The sequence below is a fragment of the Fukomys damarensis genome, unplaced genomic scaffold, assembly GCF_012274545.1.
Source record: "Fukomys damarensis isolate Sample0158 unplaced genomic scaffold, DMR_v1.0_HiC HiC_scaffold_5, whole genome shotgun sequence".
In the NCBI taxonomy this organism is placed as follows: domain Eukaryota; kingdom Metazoa; phylum Chordata; class Mammalia; order Rodentia; family Bathyergidae; genus Fukomys; species Fukomys damarensis.
Window position 1 is genome coordinate 47,718,710 of NW_022900917.1, and position 24,393 is coordinate 47,743,102.

The 24,393-nt window shown below is 35.0% G+C and overlaps 1 protein-coding gene across 1 annotated transcript in view; it reads right to left on the reverse strand.

Annotated features, from left to right (window-relative positions):
• Nkain3 (sodium/potassium transporting ATPase interacting 3) overlaps nucleotides 1-24,393 on the reverse strand; it is a 303,871-nt gene that overhangs the window by 116,636 nt on the left and 162,842 nt on the right. The window lies entirely within an intron of this gene.

Consider the following 24,393-nt stretch of genomic DNA (forward strand, 5'->3'; position numbering starts at 1 on the left):
TTCTATAAAGGAAATAAAAATAGCACAAAAAAGATGAAACAAAACAAAAAATATATTTATTCAATGATAATCACCTTCAGGAACTTTTTGTTAAATGCTGCTGCTACTTTTTCTGGACTCTGTGTTATGAATATGGAAAACAGTTTTGTGACAAAGAAGCCTTTCTAAGAATGAGCTAATTCTTGCATGTGAGACATAAGCATTAACAGTTAGAAGATTCCACTAAGATGTCAACTGTAACTCCACTGTAACTGTTAGAAAACTGGGGATATAGGAAAAGTGCCAATAATCATTCATTAGGATATAGCTTTTTTTTCCATTAATTTTATTGGTGCACTTTAGGTATACAATATGCTGACATTCATTATTGGGTATTTGTACCTTTACATGATATATCTTGGTTCTTATTTTTTTCCCCATTCCCCTGCCTTCTGTTCAACCACTCCACCCCTCCCAATAATGACTTTGCTTCAGATTTTTCCTTTTCTCATATTTATTCCTTTCCCTTCATTCCTTTCCTCTACCCATCCTAATTCCCCTTCTCCTTATGAACTTTTCTTCCTATTTCCATTATCTATTATGCATTTTGATCCTTATTTACACTTTCAGTTTCTCACACATTTGGATAATAGTTTCTAGGAGTGTACCTTTGTTGTGTGTACTGTCTTGCAGTTTTGATAATAATGTTTTGTTCTTAAACAACTACATAATTGGAATAAATTGGAGTATATGTGGAATTCATTTTAATGGACTTGAAACAAATAACTCAGCTCTCATTCTATGTGCTGAAGAAAGTTTTTAGCTATTAAGATAAAAAGTTTAAGAAAATAAAAAAGGATTGTGATTCTCAAAATAGCCCAAGTTGTTTGTTCATACTTTGGAACAATCCAACATAATAGGAAAATATTTTAATATTGTAATCTAACTTGTGAGTTGATTTCCAGTTCAATACTGCTTGAGTATACCTCATGCACAATGGATGGGACCAGAAGTGTTTCAGAGTTTGGAGTTCTCTAGATTTGGGAATGCTTTCACAACCTTTCCTGGTTAATCATGCTTATTGTGAAATCTAAAATCTAAAATCCAAAGTGCTGTGAAACCAGTGTGTCAAATGATTCATAAGAAATATCTACCTAGTAAATAAGGATAACTTTTTCCAAAGTCGACAGCACAGTTAAAGTTTCCAAAAATTCAAATTATATATATGTTTATATTTATATAAAAAGACCAATAATAGCAGTACATTATACATCAATAGCAGCAACAGCTTTTCCAGGTTCTGCAGTCATCTGAACAAAATTATATACATTCAGCACACTCCATTAAAAAAACAAAAACAAAAGAACGAAGAAAAGAATAATACCCAGAAAGCAGCAAAGTTCTGTTGCTTTTGTGGTACCTGGCACCATTTCTTTATTAGCATCTTAAATATCATCTGGAAAGAGAACATTCTAGAGTAACATCATTAAAAAAAGCTCTGATATTTCACAGAACTAGAAAAAAGAATCCAAAAATTCATTTGGAACCATAAGAGACCTAGAATACCAAAAGCCATCTTAGGCAACAGACACATGGCACCGGGTATAACAATTCCCAATTTGAAGCTATACTACATAGCCACTGTGATAAAAACAGCATGGTACTGGCAAAGAAACAGGCCTGAGGATCAGTGGAACAGACTGGAAGACACAAAAACAAACCCAGATGTACTCAGCTACCTCATCTTTGGCAAAGGAGGTGACCATCCTCAGTGGAGGAAGGATAGCCTCTTTAATAAATGGTGTTGGCAAAACTGGATTTCAACCTGCCACAGATTAAAACTAGGCCTTTATCTTTCACCATGCACTAAATTAAAATCCAAATGGATTAAAGATCTAAATATTAAACTGGAAACATTAAACGTGCTGGAAGGTAAGTTAGGCAGAACTCTGGAAGACATTGACATAGGAAAAGACTTTATGAACAAATCTTCAGTAGCAACGGAACTAGCAGATAGAATCAACAACTGGGATCTCATCTTACTAAAAAGCTTCTGTACTTCAAAAGAAACCATCAGCAGAACTAAGAGACAACCTACAATGTGGGAAAAAATTTTTACCAGCTGTTCCTCAAACAAAGGACTATTATCAAGAATATATAAAGAACTCAAAACAATCAGCCCCTCAAATATAAAGACCCGATTCAAAAATGGGCATCCGAAATGAACAGACATTTCTCAGACAAAGAAGTCAAAGCAGCAAATAAACATATGAAAAAAATGTTCCACATCACTGGTCATTCGAGAGATGCAGATGAAAACAACACTGAGATTCCACCTCACCCCACAAAGAATGGCTGCTATCAAGAAATCACACAATAACAAATGTTGGCAGAGTTGTGGGAAGAAAGGAACCCTTCTCCATTGTTGGTAAGAGTGCAGACTGGTGCAACCACTATGGAAATCAATATGGAGATACCTCAAAGAGTTTGGACTGGAGGTTCCATTTGACCCAGCCATCCCTCTGTTGGGTATCTTTCCAAGAGAACTAAAAGAATCATATCACAGAGAAGCATGCACACCCATGTTTATAGCGGCACAGTTTGTAATTGCTAAAACTTGGAAACAGCCTATTTTCCCATCAATTGGAAACTGGATAAAGAAGATGTGTTTTTTCTATAAAATGGAATACTACTCAGCCATAAAGAATGAGAAAATAGATTCATTCATAGGAAAATGGATACATATTGAAGATATACTCCTAAGTGAAATAAATAAGTCACACATGTGTAAATACCGAATAGTTTCTCTGGTGTGAATAATCTTCAATAATACAGATGATCCTAATAAGGTTACTGACATTGAGAAATGAGAAGAAAGGAGCTAAATGTGTAGGGAAGGTGGGACGGGTAGGGGAAGGGCAAAAAGGGAAAAGAAAAAATGTGAGATAATGAAAAGATGGAAATAAAGTGCTTGTGGATGCGGAGGGGAGGAGCAGGTGAAGGGAGGGCAGGGACAAGGGGGAAAAATGAGAATCAAGACTTATTATGTAGAGGTACCAGATCCCAATATAAATATAACTGTACTGTGTCCCTAAAATGTATCAATAAACCAATTAAAGCTGAAAAAAAGGCTCTGATAAAGCACAGTCACTACTATGTATCATAAAGCAGGTACAAGATATTTTACATTCACAGAGGTATGATACAGTACCATCCTACATCTATAATACTAGAATCAGGTTTGGTTTGAAATTTACTTTGTCTGCAAATAAGATTTCTACCCCTGCATTTTTCTGGGCTCCTGTCACATGGATAATTGTTTTCCATCCTTTTACTTTCAGTCTATGGGCTTCTTTTTGCAGTAGGTGTGTTTCTTGTATACAACATATTGTTGGATTTTGCTTCTTGTTCCATTCTGCCAGTCTATTTCTCTTGATTGGGGAGTTGAGGTCATTGACATCTGTGTTGAGTTAGCAGTGTACAGAAATTAACAGCCATATTGGTCTAGAAATGTTAATTTTTTTCCATTTGTACAGGGGTAACGCACTGTATTAAATATGTAAGGTCTTATCTATGTGGGTTTGATTACAGAAACTAATAAAGTATTCTATAAATAATTAAAAAAGAATAAGATAAGACTACAAGAGCAAGAAGCAATTTAAATATGTTCAGGGACCATTTTCATCTTCAAAATTAAGGATTATTTTAATTTTACATCATTGCCTTTTCTCTTTTACTTTCCTTTTTAGTTTTATTTTAGGATTCCCTATTTTTAATGTTCATACAGAGATTTCTTTAACTGAAATACCAAATAGTTTCTCTGGTGTGAAAAACTATAATAGTACACAAGATCCCAATGAGATAATGAATAATGTGAAATAGGAAGTAAAGGGCTAAAGGTGTAGGGAAAGTGGGAAGGGTGGGGGAAAGATAATAAGGGAGAGGAAAAAAATATGAGAAACTGAAAAAATGGAAATAAAGTGTTTGTAAATGGGGAGGGGAGGAGGGGGTGAAGGGAGGACAGGAACAAGGGGGAAAATGAGAATCAAGACCTGTCATGTAAAGGTACAGGATCCCAATAATGAATGTAACTGTATTGTATACCTAGATTGTACCAATAAACTCGATAAAAAGAAAAAAAAAAAAGAAATATCTACCTAATTTTCTCCAGGCAGAAAATCTGATCCCATTGTCTCTTTTCTTTTCTTTTTGTCCATTTCCCCATAAGCATTAAAAAACTAAGATCTGACCATTCTACTTTTCCACTGGTCTTTTCATTACTGCTGCCACATGGAAGATTGAAAAATGGCCATTATATGATGCACTTCCTTCTACAAAGAGGTGGAATCTGTTTCCCCATCTCTTAAATCTGAGTTGGCTTTGTGACATTTTTCAACCAGTGAAATACAACAAAAGTAAAGCTTGAGGGATTCTAAGACTAGTCAGTTTTAGACTTGATCATATGCTCAAGAAACAACCCCATTTAATCCTCACAACAGCATAACTACTTAGAAGGTAAACATTGTCATTCCTTCATTAGAAGTGAGGATCTGAGAACACAGATGAAGTAACATGGTGGTTCTTAAAAACTATTCACTGGCCAATGGATGATTCTAACAGAGGCATTCTGACCTCAGAACCTGTGCTGTGAACCAAAACACACTTAAGCCAAGATATATGCTCAGGCAAACCAAGACCAGGTCAAATCTCTTTGCTGTTCCATGATACAAGGAGGATACATACACCCATCACTTTGGGGCACATTTACTAGAGCTACAAATTTTTGTTAAAAAATGCATCTTTTTAAATAGATGTATTTATTCATTTATTTAATATTTCTATTACATTGTTCTCATTTGGTCATTTAAATGAGTATGTTTTTAAAACTACTTTTAAACTTTATTTATTAGTACGTTTGTCATACATATCGATCACATTCATTGTGGGAATTTGTTCCTGTACATAACATAACTTAATTCTTTTTTCTCTATCTCTCCACCTTTCAGCTCCTCCTTCCCTCTCCATTTACACAAGTTTTGTATCCCTGTTTTTCTTCCATACATTTTTGTTTCCTTTTCCTTCTCTTCTTTCCTCCCTCCCTTGTTCCCTTTCCCATCTTAACATTTTCTTCCTCCCTCACAATATCTGTCATCCATTTTGTTCCTTATTTGTGCTTTTTATTTCTCACACAAGAGAAACAATGTGATTTTTAAATACATGTGTCTATGTATCTGATTTATTTCATTTAAAAGTATGCTCTCAAGTTGCATCCATTTACATTAAAGTATCTCAACTTTATCCTTCTTTATGCCAGAGTATTACTTCCTTATATATATAAACCACATTTTCTTTATCCATTCATCTGTAAATGGGCATCTGGGTTGCTTCCAAGATTTGTTTATTACAAGTTGTCCTGTTATTACACGGGTGTGCACATCCCTGTGGTATCATACTTTTAAGACTTTCAGGAAGATACCAAGAAGGGGAAGACTTGGGTCAAATGGAACTTCTAGTTTTAGTTTTTAAAAGAATCCCCAAAATGATTTCCATATTGTTTAATACCAATTTACACTTCCATCAGTAGTAGAGAAGTGTTCCTTTCCCCCACACAACCTCAACAGCAATTTTTATTGGTTGATTTCTTTATGATAACCATTCTTTCTTGAGTGAAATGGGATCTCAGTTTTATTTTAAATTAGGTTTCTCAAATAACTTGTGATGTTGAACATTTTTTCATGTATTTATGTGTTGTTTGTACTTCATTTGAGAAGGGTCTATTTATTTCAGATGTCCATTTTTGGATTGGGTCTTTCATTTTGGGCTGTCTAATTTTTTTTTTAGTTCTTTATATATTCTAGATATTGGCCCTTTGCCTAAGGAATATTATTATTATTATTTACTGAAGACATAATATTTTACATGGAAGATCCCCCAAAACCCCAAAAGTTAATAACCAAATTCAGCAGCACAGCAGGATACAAAGTCAACACTCAAAAATCAATAACATTCCTGAACACAAATAACAAACTCATTGAGAGAGAAATTAGAGAAACCACACTTTTCATAATAGCATCAAGGGAAATACTTAGGAATCAGTCTAACAGAGGAAGTGAAAGACCTATATGCTGAAAACTGCAGTTCTCTGAAAAAGGAGATCTAAGAGAATTTCAGAAAATGTAAAGATATCCACTGTTGTTGATTAGGCAGCACCAATATAGTCAAAATGGCTATGCTATCAAACCCATTATACAGTTTTAATGCAATTCCAATAAAAATACGAACAGCATACATCAGAGAACTGGAGAAAACAATAGTAAAATTCATATAGAACCAAAAGAGACCAAGAATAGCAAAAACAATTTTGGGCAACAAAGGTAATGCACGAGGCATTACAATTCCTGGCTTCAAACTATACTGCAAAGCTGCAGTCATAAAAACAGTATGGTACTGGAAAGATCAGAAAAAACAAAAAGCAAAAAACCCCAAAACCAAAGATCAAAAGAAGACAGATCTGAGAAGCAATGAAACAGAATAGAAGATGCAAAAGCAACTCAAGGAACTCTCAGGGGCCAAACACTTTTACTGAAAGAAAGATAGCTTCTTTAATAAGTGATGCTAGGAGAATTAGATTTCCACATACTGAAGACTAAAACTAAACCAACAGCCCTCATCATGCCATGCACTACATTGAAACTGAAATGGACCAAAGATCTAAATATTAAAACAGAAACACTTAATCTGATGCAGGATAAAATATGTAAAACTCTTGAAGACATAGGTTTAGGCAAATGGTTTATGAACAAAACCCAGTTACACAGGAAATACTGAAAGTGTGAATAAGGACTAAAAGGTATAGTAGATAATGTGAAATAGGAAGAAAAGGTGCAAAGGGGAAGGGGAAGTGGGAGGGGTAGAGAAAAAGAAAGATGAAAATGGAGTTAACTTGAGAAAAAGAAAAAATTGGAAACAAAGTCTTTGTAGATAAGGAAGGGAGAAGGGGTTGAAGGGAGGGCAGGGGAATAGGGAAAAATAAGAACCAAGATGGATTATGTAAAAGTGCAAATTTCCCATGATGAATGTCAACATACTGTATAACATAAATGTATCAATAAAATCAATTAAAAATAATTAATTGGGATCTCATCATATTACAGAGTTTTTGTGCAGCAAAAGAAACCACCAACAGAGTGAAGAGATAACACACAGAATAGAAAAAAAAATTTTACCATCTGTTTCTTTCTAAATAGACTTTAACTGATGTGAGCCCAAGACTATGCTTGTCTGTTTTTTTTTTTTTTCTGTGTATCTCCAGTGCTGGGAAAGGCACCGGACAGATAACAGCATTTAAGAGATAATTATTATTTACCTCTTAGAATTTCTGCTTTAAAAATCCTAATCTTCAAATTGTTTCCTCTGGGTTTCCTATGTATGTGTGGTTTCCTATGTATGTGTTAATAGATGTGTTCATGTGACCCATACCCCTATACACACATGCACACACACACACACATGTGCACAAACTCATTGGTACCATCATAACAAAAAGGAAAACAAATGGCATATTGGTAAATAGTTTTGAGAAATTCTAGTAACTTTTAAAACACAATGATAATAGAATGTATTCATTGAGCTTTTCTCTTTGTTCTGATTTAGCAAAGGACACTCATCATCATGCTTAATTATAGTAGTTTTTTTCAGGCAGCAGGTTTGAGATTTATTTCCCTCTTATTTTGGACTATTTTCTTTGTTTTTTTGGTTTTTTTATTTGGTACCAGGGATTGAACTCGGGTCTTTGTGCTTGCAAGGCAGGCCACTAAACCACTGAGCTAAATCCCCAGCCCCATATTTTCTTTGTTTTATTAATAGCTGTTTGGGGTCTTTTTATTCTGTACCTATTAGCTACATCAATCTTCTGGGAAGTAGTCAGGATATGAAAATATTTGCAAAACCACAAATGATGTGTTTAATATTTGTTTATTTGACACATACAGCATATGGAATCAGAAATGAAATCTATTCATCATTTGAGTGATACCATTCAATGCAAAGAAAGAATCAATTTATTTCCTGTAAGCCACAGTGAAGGTTAACATTATATAATGTGCATAAAATATAGAATAATCTCAAAGAAACTGTTTCTTTTTTCTTTCTTTCTCTTTCTTTGTATTCATTCTTTTCATAAAATATTGGCCCTTCTTCCCAAACATTCAACTTTATATCTGTTAATCTGTTGGTTCCACATTGTCCTGCTTCAGGTCAGGGTAGAGAACAGCTGTGGACTTCATAGTGACCCAACTAAAGCATATGCTCACAATTGCCCTCTGGGTTGTGCCTCTGACGAGAGTATTCAGACTGTGTAATGTGCCAAGCATAGTCCAGCTTAAGCATCTTAAGAAGAAGTAACCAAATCATCCAGGTTTCACACTTCACTGACACCATACACATTACAGAGGTTTCTCAAAGGGTAAAAGCTTTGCTGCTTTCTTTAGCAATAAATATTTATGGGATTATCAGCCCATTGTAAATGGTATAACCAAATGCATTTTAATGCAAAACTGTTGGCTGCTTATCTAGCTGTTTGACAGAATGCAATTACAAGACCAATTCTCTTTTTGTGCCCTCTGTTACTATGCTCTGGATTACCCATGATGGATTTTGAGGCATTTTTTTCAACTTTGCTAAATGATTTGACACGCATCCTTCTTTAGCACTAGCTGTGTTTTAAAAGAGAAGTTGGCCACTGTGGGGAGAAAGTGTCAATTCCTAAGGAGTGTTGGGATGGAACAGGGATACAAAGTCATGATTACTTCAAAATGCTTCCCCCCAATATACAAAACTGGAGAATACCTTTCAAAAAATATTACCCTAGAAATAAAAAGTTCGGTACTTCAAGGTTAAATATAGTTATTCTTAAAACTACTTACTCATTGCACAAACATTTAAGAGGGTATTTTAATTATGGTTTTACTTTTGTTTTTTTGTTTGTTTCTTTGTTTTTGTTTTTGTTCTTTTTGGTACTGAGGATTGAACTCAGGTCCTTGTGCTTACTACGCAGGCAGCAGAACCACTGAGCTAAATCCCTGGTAATTATGATTTTCATGTTTCTTGTAAGGACAGCTTCTATCTCCAGGCCTCGTATATATGTTTGGAAGGAGTAAAAGCTTTTTTATTGAGTCTGGGGACAGTTGGGTAGAGCTCTTTTTTCCCCAATGGACAGTTTCATGGAATGGAGAGGAGAGAGTCAGCCTGTCTGCAGAAAGCATTGCAGGGTCTCTGCCACTTACCTGAGTTCACCCGGAGACACCTGGCTGTTCCACTGCAAGGCTGCACATTTGAGAGGCAAGGGTTACAAAACCAATTTCGTTGCATATTAAAAGCCATGCTATTCAGTTGGATTTATGAGGCAGAAAGCTCACATTCCCATTTCCATTTGTGTATTTCTCATGTCATTTCCCAGCCCGATTTTAAAATTAAGAAGAAGAGAGGAGTCTCTCTTAAAATCTTTCTAAGAAGATGGCAACATATTTGTTCACTTTCATATTATTTTGAACAACATAAAAAAAGCAGGAAAAGGGCCGGGGATTTTGGATCAGTGGTTCTGCCACCTGCCTCACAAGCACAAGGACCTGTGTTCCATCCCTGGTACCACACACACACACACACACACACACGCAAATCAGGAAAAGACTGGATTCTTGGATGTTAACTAATTTTGCACTCCTGGAATACACTTCCTTTTGTCATAGTGTATAATACTTTTTTTCTTTCAAGTATTCTTTTTATTTTTAGTTTTTTATTAGCATATGTTTGCAATACATAACAGTTATATTCATCTTGAGGAATTGGTATGCACACATACTGCAATGAGTCATTTTACTCTTCTTTCTCCCCTTTTGTTTCCTTCCACATACACCTTTCTCCTGTCTACAAAACCTACTTTTCTGTTTCCTACTATAGTATCTCACTTTTATTTTGCTCTTTAAATTATATTTTGGGTTTTTTATATTAGAGAAATCATGCAATATTTTACATTCTATGCCTGACTTATTTCAGTAAGTATTATGATCTTTAGATCTAATCATTTTCTTACAAATGGCCCATATTTATCTGTCTTTATGGCTGGGCAGTACTCTACTGCGTATAAATATCACATTTTCTTCAACCACTCATATCTCTCTCTCTCTCACTCTCTCTTTTCATTAGTTGTTTGGCTACAAACACACATAATGCATGTATCACTGTATTATGACATCTTTAACTCTTTTAGGGATATACCCAGAAGAGCTGGGTAAAACATAATATTTCTAATGTTGTTTTCTGAAGAATCTACATACTCATTTCTATCATACTTGTAATAGTTCACATTCCTACCAAAAATTTAGAAGTGTTCCCTTTCCCCACAACCTTACCAGGATTTTTTTTTAAAAGTACTTGCTAATAGTTGTTCTTACTGGAGTAAGATGGAATCTTAGTGTTGTTTTGATTTGCATTTTTCTAATGACCAAAGATGAAAGAACATTTAATATACTTATTGGTCATTTGTGTTTCTTTTTCTAAGAAGTTTCTATTCATTTGAAATAACTCATTTTTCTTTTGGGCCTTTTATTGAAACAGAATCTAATTTCTTTGAGTCTCTCATATATTTTTGGTATTAATCTTTTATTCAAGGAGTAGAATACTATTTTGTATAGTTTTATTGAGATATTTACATTTTATTCAATCTATTCATTTAAGGTTATTTTTGTTATATTCACAGAGCTCTACTACTATCATTATAATCTAATTTTAAAGCATTTACATTATTTCAAAAGAAACCTCATACCTCAGTAACAGGCACTCTTTACTCGTCCCCTATCCCCAACCACTGATCTACTTTCCATTGCTATAGATTTACCTATTATAAACCAGCATATAAATGGAATCATATAATATGTGCTTTTTGCTACTGGGTTCTTTGATTTAGTGTATTTCTGGAGTTCATTCATAGCACAGCAAGTATTAGAGCTTCATTCCTTTTTATTATTAAACAGTGTTTTACTGTTTGAAATTAATCAGTGAGTGGACATAAATAAAGCTGCTGTGTAATTTTGTGTGAACTTATGTGCTCATTTTTGGGATATATACCCTAAAAGGGAAATTGCCCCTTTATATGGAAAATGTACATTTGACCTTTAGAGGAACTGTCAGACTATTTTCCAAAGTGACTGCACAATTTATATTTCCAATCAGCAGTGTATGAGGGTTCTAATTTCTACATATCTTCATCAATGTTTGTCACTGTCTGATTTTTTATTTTGTTTTTCTTTTTTAGTACCGGGAATCTAACTTGGGTCCCTGTGTTTGTGAGTCAGGTGGCAGAACCACTGAGCTAAATCCCTGGACCCTAACTTTTTAATTATAGCCAAATTAATAGGTGTTAAGTATTTATTACAGATTTCACTTGAAAAAACAACTTTCCATATATTATTAGATTTGGCATAAAAATGGATATTGGTACCTAGCTTTTTCTTTGCAAAGTGTTGATGTGCTTTTGCTGCCTTAGTAATATTAATCTAATAGAAATTTGAAAGTGTTCACTTCTACTTATTTTCTGAATGAATTTTGGAAGGGTTAGTCAGTGTGTCTTTTAAATATATTTATTTAACACAATTCACCAGTGAAGCTACCTAGGTTAGGATTTTCTTTGTTGGGTGACTTAAAAATCACTAATTCATTTTACTTATTTTCTCTTGGTTAGTATTTCCAGAATGTATATTTCTCTTGAGTCAGTTTTGGTAGTTTATTCAAAATATGCTTAATGGTTTTAAGTTTTATAAGATCAATAGTTATCTTCTATTTTTTCATTTCTGGATTTAATTACTTTTACCTTCATGGGGGGGTCAATCTAGAAAAGGCTTATTATTTTTGTTGGTCTTTATGAAGTTCAAATATTTAGTAGATTGATTTTTTTCAACTTTTAAAATTTAAATAACTTCACTGATTTTTGCTCTACTATTAATTACTTTACTTTTTCTTGCTTTGTAGTAGTTTGGACTTCTTTTCCTGATTTCTTAAGGTGAACATTTAGATTATTTATTTGGAAACTATCATCATTTCTCAAATGTCTATTTTATAGGTATAAATATCCTTCTCAATACTATACTTGCTGCATCCCATACATTTTGATATGCTATATTTGTGTTTCCATTCAGTTGAGTTTTATTATGGTCAAAGAACATACTTGATAATTTCACTTCCTTTAATTTTAGAGGCTTTTTTTATGGCCTGGCATATGCTCTATACTGAAAAATGTTCCATTCACTCGAAAAAAATATGCTCTGCTGTTAGACAGAGTGTTTGTACCAGGCCAAGCTGGTTGATAGCATTGAGCAGATCTTTTGTTTCCTTTCTGAGTCTCTGTGTCTTAGTTTGTTTGGCCTGCTTACAGCTTGGGTGCTCATAAATGAAATCTATTTTCCTGCTTCTGGAGGGTGGGAAGTCCAATATCAGGATGTTAGCATGTTCAGGCTCTGCTGAAGGTCCTCTGCTGACTTCCTGTTGTGCCTTCACACTTTGGACAATGCCAGCTAGTCTCTGAGAAGTCTCTCACATGGGTGCTGTTCCTATTCAAGAAAGCGGAGGCTTCATGACCTATTACTGCCCAAAGACCTCACCTTTTAATGATTTCACCAGCTTTGCAACATGTGAATTGGAAGGAAGAACAAAGAGTACATAGCAGTATGTTTATTTGTTTGATGATTTTTAGTGGAGTATTGAAATACTTAGCTTTAATTTCAAAATTTCAATTTTTCTTCTAATTCTTTCCATTTTCATATAGAACTTTGAGGATTCCTTTATTACTTGCGTATATGAAACCTTAAAGTCTCAATCATTTGTTATTATGAAATCTTCTCATCTATATTTAATATTCTTTTTTATATTTAATCTTCTTAAAGTCTATTTTTTCCTATTAGTATAGATGCTTCGGCTTTATTAATATTATTATTTTCATAGAATAGCTTTTTGTCTTATTTTCAATTCATATGTCTTTTAATCTAAAGAATGGCCTTTATATGTAACATATAGTTAGATTTGGTCCTCTTAAAAAATTAACCTGTTCTGACAGTTGCTGCCTTTTGGATGGAATGTTTTGTCAACTTACAATATAGTTATTTACATGTTTGGGCTTGTATCTACTGTTTGCCATTTATTTTCTACATGTTTAATGCCCTTTTGTTTGTTCATTCTTCCTTATTTTTTTTTGTTAATAATTTATTATTTTAAAAATTTTACCAATTCCTTGATTTAACTTCAATCTATATTTTAAACTTATTTTTAAGAATTACAGTATGTATTTTAATTTATTAAAATCTAATTAATATTCAAATAATATGGGCTTAATATAGAAATCTTGCTCATACAGAGCCTTGTAGAGTACCTGTAATAGAAACATAACAACACAGTGTTACAATTATTGTTCATTATGAACTTACATCTTTTATATACATGAGAAGAAAAGAGAAGCAACACATCCTCACAGTCTTTTGCTAGGTTTCATTTTCTTTACTTTTCTTGTATGAAAACCCTATGCTATTGTTACATTCATGTCTTGAGTTCTCTAGAGACTCTGGTCTTGGTTTTTCCAAGATGGTCAGTGAATTCCTGGGAGGGAGACTTGGTGAAAATGATCTCTTTCCAGAAGCCGGGCATCAGGAAGCTATAGGTTGTGGGTTGGCATTGGAGGTGGAGTTGGTGAAGTTGCCTCGTGTGGCAGTGCAGCTCCTGGTAGAGGTGTAGCAGTCATCAACGCCAGCCATCTGCAGCAGCTTTTTGGAAGCAGGGGCTGAGACAAAACCAGGGCCTCTGGGTCAGGGATGAGGTACACCAGCCCAGAACCACAATGGCCTGTCACCTTGCAAGAGACATATGAAGGAGCTTGCCGACCTTGTTCCTCCAGTGGTCTTTCTGCACAGGGACAATAGAGCGTGTGGCTAGGAAGATGGCAGTGGCTACTTCCCCGGAGCATTTACCACTAGTCAGACATGAATTATGTATTCCCCGAAGGTGACAATTATCTCGAACCTGGTCCACTGGCCATCATGATTTGCGCCTTCACCAGCATGATTTGTGTCTTCAGAACCTCATCCATGAAGAATGACTTCAGGAAAAGGTCAATGTTCTCAATCTCTTTGATGGGCAGGGAGAAGAGACAGATCTCTAGGAGCATAATCTTCATATCTTTGACAAGCTGGCCCAGCTTGGTGATGGGATGTGCCCCTTGTCTGTGAAGCCATTGGCCTCATCTCCATGGCCACAACCCAAGCCTTCCAAGCCTGGGTCACTGGCTACTTGGGCCCTCTCGCAGCATTGAGTCATCTGCCACTCGGTGTTTTCTAGAGGAAGAAGAGGCTCTCACACAGTATTTTATGTTTACTCACAGATTTACTCCTAGTGCTCTTCCTTTGTTTTTAAATGAAGTTATTGTCTGTGTTATTTTTTTTTATCTTGGAATTTTTCCTTTAATATTTTTTCTAAGAAAGGTCTGCTAGCAACAGATTCTCAGTTTTTAATCATGGAATGTCTTTTAAAAAATAAATAATAACTACTAAAAAGCCTATAGAAAATCTCTTGCTCTAATATCTTTGAAGAGGCACCTTTAAGTATATTTTAATTAGTGCACATTATGTTTTCATTCTTAATATGCATTTTTTAAAATTATTTGTTGGAAATAGAATTCTTTGTTGACTTTTTTCCTCTCTTACTTTATATCACTTTATTGCCTTCTAGCCTTTATTTTTTTATGAGGAATCACTTATAAACTATATTTTGATTTATTCCTGTTTATGACTTGCTTTCCTTTAACTGATTTTGAGACTTTCTCTGTTTTCAACATTTTGGCTATAGTACAATCTAAGGGTGAATCTACTCTCATTTATCCTACCTGAAATTTATAAAATTTATTGGATCTATAGATACACTCTTTTGTATTTAAATTTGGTTGGTAAGTTTAGGGTGACTAGTGCTTCACAATTATTTTGCTACTTCCTCTTCGATCTAAATACTTCTGAAACCCTATTATGTTCCATATGGCCCAAGATATCCAAGGTTCTACTCATTTTTCCCTTCCTGTTGAACAATTTCTATTTGTTTTCTGTAATTATTTTTTCTACCATTTCAAATCCCTTATTGACCCCATTTAGTAAATTTTTTACTTCACTTCCTGAAATATTCAATTTTAGAATATCTACTTGGTGGTTTTCACACTTTTAGTTTTTTTATTTATATTTCTTGTTGAATTGTTTTCAGATTTTCCTTTTTAAAACATGATTTTCTGTCATTTTGAACATACTTTCTGATCCCTTTGTGTGTCATTTCTGTTGCTGTTAATTTTTAATATTTTTTCAATTTTTATTTTTTATTAGTACATATCTGCAGTACAAAACACACCTTATTTCTTTTTTTCAATTCCTTTTTCCTCTCCCTCTTTTCTCCCTCTGTGCCTTGGTCCTCTTCCCTGTCCTCTTTCCTATTAGCTTTTATGTTGCTTTTTATTTATAAGAGAAACCATGTGATATTTATTTAAAACTGGATGTTTTATATAATATTGCAATAACTTTAGATCCTGCTTTTTGTTTCCAATCCTCAGATTGTTATTGCTGTTGGTTTTTCCTTGTTTTCTTAGTTTTTGGGGTGGATTTACTCTTCGTATATGATTCCTGAAGAATCTTCCTAGCTTTTGAAAGAAATCCTTTTAAGCTACTTCTGTCCTGCAGTCCAAGAGGTTACTATCATATCTGTGTAACTGAGTACTTGGTTAATAACTGAGGCCCTCAGCAATGTCCCACGCAAGTCTTTATCCAAAGGCTGAAGGATCTGTGATAGAAGACCACAGGATCTGTGCCAGAAAGGCCCAAGAAATCTATATCTCATCTGCGGCTTCCAAAGGAAATGGAACCAGTTTTAAGATTAGACACAAAGTTACCATGGCTAACAGCCTACAACTGTTGCACATCCAAACACATGATCCTGTTAAAAGCACCAGTCAAAAATTCTGTGATATCCTGTCACAAAACTGTGAAAGGTGGCTTGGATGCCAATCTTCTCGTGACAAATCAGAGGTGGAAACAAGTGAAGATTAGATATTCTGTGATACACAGGAGGCAGAACTAATGCCAACAGATAGAAGTTCTAAAGTGCTGAATTTTGGATCTACAAACATTCATCTTTAACACTGGGAGAAATTTACTAACAGACGGAGTTGCCCAGGGTGTTAATGAGTTAAGTGTTCAAATAAGAGCTGTGTCAGCAGTTGACAAAGATGCTATAGAACAGCACTGTCCAAAGGAAATATCATGTGGGTTGCAAATGTGATTATAAATTGTCTAGCGGCAACATTAAAAGTAAAAAAGAGTGGGTGAAAATAATTTTATTAATATATTCTATTTAACTCATTATTCCCCATGTATTTTAACATATAAGTACTATTGAAAAAATTATTAGTGACATAGTTTGCCGCCCCTTTTTTTTTTGTACTAAGTCTTCAAAATTCAATGTGTATTTTATGGTTACAGCCTGTCTCAGTTCTGGACGAGCCACACTCCATCTGCCCTAAAGCAGTGTGTCGCTGGTGGCTGCTTCATTGGACAACACAGCTGAGGATTCCACAAGCCTTACCTACAGAATTATCTCGTATGTTTGGTTTTTATTGAAGTGACTTGTTCTTCCATGGGAATAATTTGGAAAATAATTTGTTTTCTCTGTTGAGTATATGTGAATCACAGACTTCGGCATTTGAAGTTTTCAATTTACATAAAGTTGTCAAATGGACAAAACTTGCAAACAGATTTTTATTCTCTAATATCTTTCCTTTTTCAGAAAGAGACATAATATTAATTTAATCAAAGCATAAAGGCTACCACCACGAAGCCATGGTTACTGTCCTTTCCAATGAACACAGTGAAAATGTACCAGACGTCATTTCCTGCCTCAAAGAGCAGGAGCAAATGCTATTTTATACTAGCTCTTCTCAAACTTCAACGCATTCTGGGAACTGCAAGTATCCCATCGAAAGGCAGATTCCCATCCTGGAGGCCTGGGTGGAGCCAAGCAAGTCTGACAAGTCATGTACCTCAAGAAGCAGCAGTGGCCAAGATGCAGCTCAGGCAGCAAGAGAGTGTGTCATTGACACCCCAACCAGGCTGCCCTGAAGCTTTCAGGAAGCTTCAGAAACTGAAAGTGACCACCCCCCACCCATGTGCGGCGATTCCAGACATTTATTCCAGACATTTAGAGCAAGGCTGGGCTTTGGAAAATCTACAAATCTCCGAGAAAATGAATTTTCCTTTTCTGTCATGAGTTATGGCATTTTGATCAGCTGCATCATCTCCCATGATAGATTGAAAGATACTGTGGGTAGGACATGCCAAATTCAACTTCGAGTAGTTTCTCTCCACCTTCTCACTCCCAAGCTAGAGTGCTTTATGTAAAGTAGGGAAGTGACTGGGTTTGTACTTATGAATGAACGCAACTACCTGTTTTCATTTAGAAAGAGTTCAAAATGTGATATGACAAATTTTTCTTCACAGCATTTATACAGTTTGGTCTTTTCAAGGAAGTTTTCAAGAAGTTTTTAAATTAATTCGTGTTATTATAGAAAGCTACGCTTTCAGCCTGTTATTGTAACATATGGATAAAGATGAAAACTCTGCCAGCATTCAAATGACATCAAATTACCCCAAGTAAAGTGTCAATAAAATTAAATTTCTTACCTCTAATACCTCCATAAGCCTAGAGTCTCAATGTTTATCTTGATTAATTATTAAACAGATTTCAGATTTTCTCTATTAATGGCTTTTGTGCTAGATATGGTTTCTAATTAAGCTTTGCATCTCTCTGATGAAACTGTATTTGTCTATTAAATGTCATAACTCACTTTTACATTGAATAATCGATGTTAAGGAGATTATTTAAAAATAGTGGGGCAGTAATAATTTATAAAGACCTCCACACATGTCTAGGATAATCATGAGTATTGAGGCTTAGGAGAATGAATTCTATTTGTGGAAATATTATGAAATTTATGGTTGGAGATAATCACAAATATGATTACCAATTAACATACAGGAGAAAAGTCAAATCATATACATATAATTATGGAGAATGTTATGATATAAAAAATTTTGACCTTTAAATGTTCACATACTTCAAATTGTTAAAACCCATAGATGTGGTATACAGTGATAGACAATATTAGTACTAGATTTAAACAAGACAAAACTTCTATATTACAACTTAGATTTGCTGTCTATAATGCAGATGTTATCAGAAGATGGATATGTGATGTTATGTACAAAAATGCATGATAGATTGCCAAAACTTGACTTAGGGTTTTATCAGTGAGAAGGTAAAAGCTATATACATTGAATTGTAGTATTGAAAATTTTTGCCCTATATTTTACATGTACCTATAAATGGAACAAGTGTTAAAAACAAGTGTATATTAGAATATTATTTGGCCACAAAAAGGAACTAAGTCCTGATACATGCTGCCTGGGTGAACCTTGAAGATGCTAGGCTAAGAGAAAGAAGCCAGACACAAAAGACTACATAATGTGATTTCAATTATGTGAAATATCCATTATTAGAAAATCTATAGACACAAAAACTAGATTAGTATTTGCTTAAAGTTAGGAGAGAAGTGAGTATAGGATAGAAGGTTGAGGTCTCTTTTTGCGGTGATGAATACATTACAAATTTTCTATAATGATGGCCAATGTATCTGTGTATACTGAAAACTGCTGAATATAATTGTAGTTATATAAAATGTATGATATAATATAAATTTTCAGCAGATGAGTTATATATGAATTACATCTCAATGAAACCATATAACATGAAACTGTTTACACATTTCAAAGACTCAATACACTCCATAGACAAAAATACTGAAGAAGAAATGAATGAAAATAATAGTTCACCAAACAAAACTAAATCAAAATACTTTAACTGATCAGCTTTACTCTGGTTCTTGAATACAAATATATTGCCAAAGGCTCTTGAATACTGTTGATACAGCAATTCTTCCCCACTGCTATAGAACCTTCTCCATATTTTTATTGTCTAATAAATAATTCCTTGGATGAGTGGAAATTTAAATCAACTGTTTGATTCACTTTTTCAAAGCTGGAATTGAACACAGAGATGAAACATGGTATATGGGGAATAAGTAATTTAAATCTTTAAATGTGTGCAGCATTTAGAAGTTGCTAAAAATTTGAAGTCATCTATTTCATATAAAAATAAGTCTCTAGGAAAAGCAGTAATTCTGGTAAAATTTTGAGGCAGGAGAAGTGACTTAGATTTACTACCTTACCCCAGCACATAGAAAGCCTAAGCAAGAAAAAAAAATGTCTGGTATGTTTAGTGTTTTATGAACTTAATTGAATTTAATATCATAACACAAAAAGGTGGTTGGGAGATGTTTTCCAAGGTGGAAAAAAAAAACATTTTAGATTATTCATTCTACAACTCAATTCAAAGGCAAATATAATAACACTCCTCTTGTTCCTTTCACACACTGGAGCTGCCAAGGAAACACCATTAATCCAAAGGAAGATTCAAAGCCCCACAATGCAGAGGTTTTGCATCTGAACTCAGCAAAGGGCTTCAAGATAACCCAAGGTCCCCCTATCCCATTGTCATGAGGGTACTCAGCAATGTGGTTAAGTGCAGAAGCTCTGGAATCTATCTGCCTGGGTCTGAGGTCCACCTTCATTTGTTCACAAGATGTATGGCCTTGGCAAATCAATTAACCTCTTCATGAGTCTCAATTTTCATGTCTAAAATCATTAAAATAATACCTATATCATGGGTCATTTTGAGGAGTAAATGAGCACATATTTTGCAAAGCATTTAGAGCAGCTCTAAGCTAAATAAGTTAAATAACTGCAAATGTTAATATAGAGATTTTTTTTTTTTGGTACTGGGGACCCAACTCTCGAAACTTGCAAATTCAAGGCAGGCGGTGGATCTAAATCCCTGGCCCTTAATACACTAGCTCTGACCTCGGTGACAAATTCCAAAGATGTTCAAGAGTGTGGCTTGCATCAAACAGTGTCTTAACACTGAAGATACAGGACAATATATGTGTAAACTAAGCTCCAAAGAGAGACCCATAAAGTGAGCTTTAAATTCTTTTTCAGGTTCCACAACTGAAGGATCAGGTTAGGAGTGCAAAATCATCTCCCTAGAAGCAAGGACTTGTGTGATGGCGCACAGAGCTGGACCCGGAAGACTGTTTTGGAGGTTCCTGACCACTTTTCAGGTGATACATGAAGAGCACATGAACTGAAGAGGAGGGGCTCCTGCCTCTCTGCTTCAGAAGGATCATGATTACAATCTTTTTTTTTTTTTTTTTTGGTACCGGGGATTGAACTCGGGTCCATGTGCTTGCAAAGTGGGTCACTGAACCACTGAGCTAAATCCCCAGCCCCTTTGATTACAATCTTTAACTAAAGTTCTCACCTCCTACTAGATTGCATTTTGCTTCTCCCCTCATACAATGTTAACAACCTTTCTTTGGATTCCACACTGACCTTCAACTTGGTGTTGCTGACAGTCTGCAGAGCCATGTAATAAGGCTCTGTGACACTAGAATAAGAAGAACCTTCTTTCAACTTTGCAATCACCCTCTCCAGTTCCTAAGAAAGATGCACACATGCATGGCTGCTGTGCAGAGACAGTGTGGTGTGGCAGAAGCTCAGGGTTCCTGTGAAGGGCCATGCACAAGGGTGGGGATGTTCCCCCAATCCAAAAGTTCACTGCCTTTGTGAGTTTTGTTATTTTTCCATTGAGGTCTTCTCTGGTGCCTGTGATATGCTTATCCCTGGAACTTCCTCTGTCCCATAACTAAGCCTGGTCTTAAATGCAGACCAGCAGAGAATGCTGTGCAATTTGCCAGCAGAGTCATGTCAATGAGTAAATCATTTGAATACTTCCCTCTCACTTGGAAGAGGTCTGCAGCCCTGAGGATACCAAGGACCTTCTCCCAGATCTAACTGTCCTGACCATCTGACAGTTCCTTCCCTAGACCCTTTTAAATGTCTCTATCCTTCCAGTAGTGAAGGGCGTAACCTGGTCGGGCAGAGACCCCCAGGACCCTGCCTCACCTTGAAGCTCTCCACCTGTTTTCTTGGTTATTGCCTGCCCCACCCCTAACAGGTTGTTAAACACTGCAAGCATCACCTCTATTATACAGCAAAAAGGTAGACATTCCAGCACACATTAGGTAATGAATACAGGGCACGGGAATAATTTTTGTGTCATCAGATTTAAGAGGTAACAATTCTCAGTGGACTAAAAACAACCTCGGAAAATAGAAGAAACTGTAAGAAATCAACTAGTCAACCTCTGTCTAAAATCAATGACATAAGTCAGCTTCTGTCTGAAAATATTAGTGAAAAATTCTAGAATAAGCAATTCTTAAGTTTTAAATTCCATGTAGTTCTGAGTGTTGGTGTGGTGAAATCTGGCACTGTCCTGCTCCAATCTGCTGGGGGTATGAATCATCCCTCTGCTGACATGCCCACCCAGCATGCACTCCCACGTGCTGGTCTTGGTTATCGGAGTGACTATCACAGTATAGAAGTGGTTTATTTTCATATAACCTGATTTTACCTAATAATGGTGTGAAAATGCAAGAGCACTGATATTGACAATTTAGGTACACCAAGGTGAGAAGCTTAAAGTACTTAGGGAAAGGAAAAAACATTACATGCCAGGATTGCTAAAATCTGTGTCCAGTTGCTAATCTCTTACTGTGCCTTATTTATGAATTAAACTCTATCATCAATATATGTGTATAGAGGAAAAAATCATAGTACATTGTAGGATTCAGTGTTATCCATAGCTTCAGACATTCACTGGGAGACTTGGAATGCATTACTGACAGACAAGAGAGGACCACTATAATTTTATAATAGTGAAAAAAACTTAGAATATATTTTATCTTAGTGTAAAAAGATAGAATACTGAAAATTGTGTCTTATAGATATATTACACCAGAAGAATCAGAGATCAGTGACTAAACCTTTTATTTCCTGAAGGCTGAATAGTAGTAGTCAGAACTGCATACGCATCCTGGCAGCTTTGAACGTTCACTAGGATGTGTCAAGGAATTCATTTACAAGTGACATGTACTTTTAGGTGGCAATATATATAGTATATTTAGATTTCCCCTTAGGCCCTGCTTTTATGTGACAGTCCAGCTCCTTATCAAGCACTTTCACCTTGCTATTCATTTGGATTGGAATTACTCTCAGAAAATGACTTTTTGACTCCATGGCATTCTGCTGCATTGTAAAGATTTGGACACTGTGTCTTTATTCCACAAAATGGTTTAGCAATTTAATGTGAATATTTTTCAAAGCAGGGTGAATTATCTACATATAAAAAGATTCTAGAAAAAAAGTCTTCAAATTAAAAAAAAAACTAATACTAAACTTTAGAATTTAGTATATATATATTTATATATATATATATATATATATATACTTTCTAAAAAAGTACTTGTATTGATACATTTTAGATATACATAATGATCACATTCATCATAGGGAATTTGTATCTGCACATGGTATATCTTGATTCTTTTTTCCCCGATACTCTCCCCTCCCTTGAACCCCTCTTCCCCTCTTTATTTACAAAAGTTTTGTTTCTATTCTATTTTCTTCTATTCTCTTTTTTCTTTTCCCTTTCTTCCTTTTCCCTTCCCCCTCCCTTGTTCCCTCCCATTTGAATGTTTGTTTACTATTTCCCAATTTTGGTTCTTATTTATCCTTTGTTTCTCATATCATGAAAACAATGAAAAATCATAAAACAAATGGAAATATTTTCGGAAAATTAACAGACACATTTTCTAAAAGAAGATTTAAACATACACACATATCTTACTACACTTTCATATGTAACTTCTAGATTGGAGAAAGAACAAAGAATAAGGAAAGACTAATAAATCTGTATGGATAAACAATAGTAAGTTATACCTATGCATATAAATCAGATTTTCCATTTCACCTTAAAGGATATTCCTTGGCATTTAGGTACAGTCTTTTGTTTGAACTCAGGGCCAAGTTTAACTTTTTGAACTAGAGTCTACAAATTTTTTCAAATTTTTTCTATGGTACTCTTCATACTTTCTAAAAAATGTGCTCTAAAATACCATTTAAAATTTTTGTTTTGTGTTTTTTTGGTAACAGGGATTGAACTCGGGTCCTTGCGCTTGCAAGGCAGGCCACTGAACCGCTGAGCTAAATTCCCGGCCCCATTTAAAATTTTTATATATGCAATTTAAAGAGTAACAATTAATCGGCTGATCAAATAAGGTAAGACCACTACATCAGTAACCTTAAGTGAACCATGCCTCCTGATACCCTTTCCTTTCTGTACCTTCCCCCACGTTGACTTTGGGTTTGTCCATATGTCTTACTGCAGCCAGTGATACCATAATAACAGAGTGAGGGCTTGAAAAATGTTTATATGCTGAGACTTTTCTTAGAATTCAGCTCCTATAAGAAAGACTATCAAGATTTCTGCAGAACAATAAGCCATCCAGAAGAGAATAGGAGCTGAAAGCCGGCAGCAGACAGTTTTGTGAGGTCTCCTTACTTGTCTCAGTTCTGGTAAAGCCTGGTTAAAAGGCTCACCTGAGTAATCCAGTGTCAAATGAAGCCAGGGCAACTACTTAGCTGAGTCTTGCCCAAATTCCTTGCCCACAGAACTCTAAGCAATACCTTGGTACTATTTTAAGTACAGTAAATCCCCAACTTACTAACATTTGATTTGCAAACTTTCACAGATACGACCAGACCTTGCATTTCTCATAGATGAAAACAAACTGTGGAAGTAGCTCACTTGTCTCCCAGACATTGTCACAGTTGTGCTGCTGGGTGTTCACTGCACAGTGTGATAGTGTACAGTAGTACAGTGCTCAATCATAAGCAAGCGGAAAAGTGATGGTAATGTGAAGGGAACTGCCAGGAAGCATAAAGCAATAACCATCGGAACAAAAGCGAAAAACCAGCATTGCACTACACCACTATTTAAGGTAACTGTAAAAGTAAAAATTGTTTATGCATAGTATTTTTGTGTATGTGTTTAGATTTTTAATGCTTTACATTGTATATTTGTGTCAAAGGTGTATAAAACTCACTTTGTAGGACTTACAAATGAATCTGACTCACAAATGTTCTCCCAGAATAAAACTCATTCATAAGTGAGGGACTTACTGTAATTAACTTTGGAGTAATCTGTCACATAATGGACACTGTAGGTGATAGATAACAGATATAGTAAATGATAGCAAGGTTCTTTCTAGAAAGAAACAATTCCAAATTGCATTCTTTACTTACATGATCCTCTTTTATTTCCTATTTGTTT